Genomic DNA, 6,000 nt, shown 5'->3' on the forward strand with positions numbered 1-6,000 from the left:
TATGATACTGGCCATTTTATTTTCAGTTTCTTTCAGTAATTTCTAGTATGGAGTTTGCCTTTTCCACAGTTGCTGGATGCTGAGTAAGCATTTTGCTCGAGCTTTCCTCTACAACCCAAAGGTCTTCCTATGTTTCACTGGCTCAGCTGCACGTGGCGTCCTGGGCAAGGCGAGGCCTCTTTCAGTGGTGCTGGATACCTTCAAAGTAGCATGTGGGAAAAACAGGGGCGCTCTGATGCCGTGGTTCCTGCTTAGCCCCTTGTTCTCCAGGAGCTCTGGTGGCACGCCACCTCTTGCTGGGCCAGCATGCCTTTCCTCAGCATTTGCTTGGCACTGAGCTCCTTACTGGCAGATGTTGCTTTCTGTGCCACTGCAGTGCTCAAGGGGAAGTGGTTGTCCCTCCAGCCAGATTCTCCCTCTAGTGAATCCCAGTCTACTTGGTACCTGCCATAGGAGAGCAACCTCAGGCTGGCGGGGCAGAGGGCGAGCCCCTTGAAGTTCTTAGCTTTTTGGTTTGTGCCCTGCAGGCGGCCCCCTCCCCTACAGAGGCTGCAGGGGGCTTGTCTTTCAGCGGTTGCGCATGCGCCCCTTCGAGTGTTGTTTTTGGAAATGACAACAGCCACATCAGAAGCTGTGTTTGTTGCTGACGCTGATTAGCCTTAGCCATAGGGAAGGGGGGGAGGATATTAAAATCTTAATTTAATTTAAAACACTGTCATTCACAGTCATGGCAAACAGTGAGCTGGCTAATTATTATGCAAATGAAGCAGATAGAAAAATGATTAATAATTGTACAAATTAAAAATTATTGTAAACATCCTGTGCGCAGTGATAAGTCTGCACGGAGCCGGCAAGCGGGCGGGGAAATGGCACAGCCGGTTCTGGCAGCCCGATCGTCTCATTAGCGCCCTTTAATTAGTGAGTGACGGGCAGGAGCCAGGCAGTGCCTGGTGGGGCAGGAGGGAAACGGGGAGGAAGGGGCCGGGTAGGAGGAGGCATTCCAAGCGCAAGGGACCCAGAGGAAAGGTGGAGTAGAAATGTTTTAATGCATAAAAGCAATGGAGCCAAGCGCTCCTAGGCCCACTGCTCTACAGTTTGTGCCAAGGGTGTTCCAAACACGGAGGGAGCTTGGCCTCTCCCAGCTGAGCCTACAAACTATACACCACATTCCACATCTAGGAATCCTGCTGAGCTCAGGTGGAGGCCCAGGGGGAAACAGTGGCATCAGGGGGCTCAGAGGGACCCACTGGGCAAGTGAACATGGCACTGAGTGTCCCGTGAAAGCCACCTGACAGGAAGGAGTGTGACAGCACAGTCATAGGACAGGAAGAGGCAGAACTATGACCTCAGTGTCAAGACGGGGGCCCAGAATAGTGCTGGGACCACCAGGAGGGGCTGCAGAGACCCCTCCTCTGACCCACTGAAGCGCTCCCTGCCCATCTCTCGCCCTCTCCCTCTGGCAGCACTTGGAGCCAACTCCTGAGAGGACCCAGGCCAACCCCCACCTGCCTGCAGCACCTGCCTTTGTCTGGTTGGAGCTCCTCTTGAGTTAAGCTCCACCCGCCCATTCCAGATGCAGGCATCCATCAAGCGCATCCTGCTCCGTGGAGAGGAGAAATGAAGCTGGGTGTCACAGGCACATGGACAACCCCTGGCTGCATATCCCTGGGGAACCTCAGTCACTGGGTTTTGTGTAGATGTCGAATGGGGTGGAGAATGAAGCAGTCCCCATCTGGAATGGCCAGCAAGCAGGCAAGGACATGGCACGGCTGGTTCTGGCACCCGATTGTCTCATCAGCGCCCTTTAATTAGTGAGTGATGGTTAGGAGCCAGGCAGTGCCTGCTGGAGGCCCTGGTGGACGTTAGAAAGACACCTACTTAGCATGAGTGGAACCCCCCCCCTTTGCCTGTTTACAGCTGGATTCCACTCTGTTTTATGTTTTAAGAATTTGAGATGGTGGTTTCTCAAACTGGAATAAAGAGCTGTGAGCTTGTGTCTGTGTGCAGGGACACATTACAAATGTCTCGGGTTCCAAGTAGAGTAGCCAAATTCCAGGTGGGGCCTGGCAATCTAAAATTACAACTGATCGCCAAGTTGCAGAGATCAGTTCCTCTGGAGAAAATGGCTGCTTTGGAGGGTGGACTCTGTGGCATTATGCCCCGCTGAGGTCCCTCCCCAAAGCCTGCCCTCCCCACGCTCCAACCCCAAATCTCCAGGAATTTCCCAACCTGGAGTTGGCAGCCCTGGTTCCAAGACTACTTCCTGCTCTTTCTCCAGACGCACCTTGGAGGAAGGCAGGTGTAGCTCCCACATGGACGAGAAGCGTGCCTGGCCGGTGGGGGGGGGGGGCTGCTAATTGTGCTGCATTATCCCCCCCACACCAATTTAACTGTTTTACTTTTATACTTTCGACAGGAAGCTCAGTGGTGATAACAGTGGGCTTACACCGGGTAAGAGGCTTATGTGGTACATTAGTCATGTCAAGGACAAGCAATTAAGCTTGGCCTCACACATAATAATTAGATTTTTGTTGATGAGCTCATCAGTAATGTGTTTAGTTACGATTAAGAGCTTAGTGCACAACATCACCTGGCACTCCCTCCCCCCAACACATGCACCTACTCCATCGAAATATGGTTGTGTTGGAGGTGTGTGTGTGTGTCCCTCGGGCAGCCTGAAGAAGGAGGGCAAAGGCTCAGAGCTGGTCACCCCCCCTCCCCGGTGTCCCCGCTTGCAGTTCGGAAAGCCAGAGTCCCAGGATGGGCTTCACCAGACGGCTCTCTGAAGGAGAGCACCTGAACATCTGCTGTTTGTTTGGCAGGGCTGTCTTCTGATGAACCTGAGTCTGCCTCCCCCGCACCATTCTCTCATCTCTCCCACCTGCTTTGAATTGCGGCTTACTCTGTCCTCCATGCAGCCCAGAAAGTTGATCTGGATGGTCTTCCTCTCTGGGCTTTAGTCCTGAGGGCAGCAAACCATCAGGGGCAGTGGACAGAGGCCACCTGTTGTCCCAGGTGGGCGAGTCTGTCCTATTGAAAGCGCTCTAATATGGCCAAATGCTGGCAAGGCTCTGTGGATTTTCTTCCTCAAGAAGTCTATTTAAAAACATTTGGGGGGGGTAGTGGAAAAGAGCAAGATGGACCAGGTGGCTGTGGCTGGCCAGCACATGAAACATCGTTTTCCCTGCGGAGATGATGTGTGGGCAGGAACAAGAGAAGACCAGGCTGAAGATCTACACATGAACACATGAAGCTGCCTTATGCTTAATCAGACCCCCCTTGGTCCATCAAAGTCACTATCGTCTACTCAGACCAGCAACGGCTCTCCAGGATCTCAGGCGGAGGTCTTCCACATCACCTACCTGCCTAGTCCTTTTAACTGGAGATGCCAGGGATTGAACCTGGGACCTTCTGCATGCCAAGCAGATGCTCTGGCACTGAGCCACAGCTCCTACTTGGACATTTCCTTTTTACTGTCAGATATAAAATAAAATGGATAGAAATCATATAATTTTTTTTCAGGAACCAGTGCCAGATTACAAGGCTCAGAGCTTCTGTGCCAAACCTTATTCTGGCACCAGGGCTCATTGGCAGCCCATCTGCGGGGCATCCTTGGTGGTGCCTCCACTTCTGCTTTGGGTACTGTTTTTGCCACCCACCAGTATTTGCTCTCTCAGGCAGCCAGCCACCTCCCTGCCCACTTTATTCGGCCCTCGCCTAAAATTTGTTGGCAGCTTCTCTTCAGACTTCTAACCGCTGTCATATCTGGAGCAAAATGGCCACAGTTCTAGCCTCTTTTCCAGAAGGAGCAACTGCTGCATCAGATGCGACAGGAACAACGTCCTGGGTGGGTTGCAAGAGGAACACGTTTGCCTTGTTTTGCAGACAATTAGCTCACATCCGATTGTCCTGCAAGACCAGACTAATCTTCCTCAGTCAATAAAGCAACAATTAGCCAAACAAAAGATCTAGATATTTTCACTGGAATCCTTCAAGCCCCTCCCTGCGCATGCGAGTGCAGCAGGCCAGGGACCTCAGCATCTTTCTCTTCTCTTCTGCCAGTTGTGTTGTCTCCAGAAACATCAGAAGGGCAAGGTGTGATGTGGATCTCCAGTTCTTCTGGCCACTACTTTTTGCTCTCCATTCCTCTCCAACCTGAATCCTGGCCTCCTTCAGCCTGCAGGCCTCGGGCTGCAGAGGCAACAGCTCTGCCTCGTAACTGCTGCCTCTGGCTGTGGAGCAGCCCCGGCCTCCTCTGCGCTGTTTTCTTGGTCTTGGGAAGAGGACCAGAACATGCCACACAAAAGGAAAGACTGTGCTTGTGACAAAACGTTACCCACACCACATCACAGAGAAAATCTGTCCAGTAAGTTACCAAAAGGGCCAGAATCTGGTGGGATCTTCAAAACCAGCCTGACCTTTATCTGCAGTCCTTGGATGAGGTGTGCATCCCAGCTGCACTCCAGAGGAAGTGAGCTGAATCGAAATATATCAACATTTCAAATAACAGAGCAAGCCACACTGAGCCTGCATTTACTGTGTGGGTGTTTAGTTTAATTAATTTATTTACTACATTTATAGGCTGCCTTCTTCCTAGAGAGCCAGCGTGGTGTAGTGGTTAAGAGCGGTGGTTTGGAGCAGTGGACTCTGATCTGGAGAACCGGGTTTGATTCCCCACTCCTCCACATGAGCGGGGGAGGCTAATCTGGTGAACTGGCTTTGTTTCCCCACTCCTACACATGAAGCTGGGGGGGTGACCTTGGGCTAATCACACTCTCTCAGCCCCACCTACCTTACAGGGTGTCCATTGTAGGGAGGGGAAGGGAAAGTGATTGTAAGCTGGTTTGATTCTACTTTAAGTGGTAGAGAAAGTTGGCATATAAAAACCAGCTCTTCTTCATGTGGCCCCCAAACAGCTTACATCATCCTCTCCTCTGTTATCCTCACAACAACCCTGCGAGTGCCCATCAGACTGAGAGTATGTGGCTGGCCTAAGCCAGAGTGAGAAGTCGAACTTGGGTCTTCCAGATCCTAGTCCAAGATGCTCCTCACTACACCACGCTGGGTCTGATAGTTCAGGGAGGGTCTTAAACTCTCTCTGTTTTGTCAAAGAGGGGATATTTCCCAACATCTCTTGCCTTTCTCTCCAAAGGGGACACAAAGCAGCTTACATTGCTCACTTCCTCTCCACTTTATCCTTACAACAACCTTGTGAGGTAGGGCTGGCCGAAAGGGTGTGAGAGGGCCAAGGTCACCCAGCAAGCTTCTATGGCATGAGTGGGGATTTGAACCGGGGTCTACTATATCCTCCTAAGCCAACACTTCACCCATTACACCACACTGGCTGTATGCTGTGTGTGTGTAAAGTGCTGTCATGTCGCAGCCGACTCATGGCGACCCCAGCCAGGGGCTTTCAAGGCAAGGGATTAAGCAGAGCTGCTTTGCCATTGCCTTCCTCTGCAGAGCCTTCCTTGGTGGTCTCCCTTCCAAGCACCTGTGTGTTTGTACCCCTAAACAAGCAAACAATCATGCTTATGGTAAGGCCGGGATTTGTGGGCTTGAGCACTCGCCACTCAAATGGCCAGGGGGACTGAAAACCAAAACCAACCAAGCACCATTGCAACCTGCCTGGCAGTCAGCAGATGGCAGCAGATGCCCGGCCAGGTAAGTCCATGGCCTGATTCCACAGGCGTTGCGCTTGAGTGGTGTTGAGCCCAATGCTTGCTGCAAAGGGAAGATGCGCCTGCAGGTGGCTGAGGCTCTCTGGCGCAGGAGGCTCTTTCCCCCCATGGAGGTGGTGGTGGGAGCATCAGGGATGCAGGAGGGTCTGCGGAGGGACTTTCCCCGGCCACTTGCAGCTGCGTGTGCAGGGTGACCCTCCCTGACTATGTGGCCTCTTACATTCACACAGAAACTGAAATGAATGGGCATGAACAGTAGAGTTGCCAACCTCCAGGTAGTAGCTGGAGATCTCCCGCTGTTACAACTCTATTGTCCAGC

The sequence above is a fragment of the Euleptes europaea genome, chromosome 14 (assembly GCF_029931775.1).
Source record: "Euleptes europaea isolate rEulEur1 chromosome 14, rEulEur1.hap1, whole genome shotgun sequence".
Taxonomy (NCBI): Eukaryota; Metazoa; Chordata; class Lepidosauria; order Squamata; family Sphaerodactylidae; genus Euleptes; species Euleptes europaea.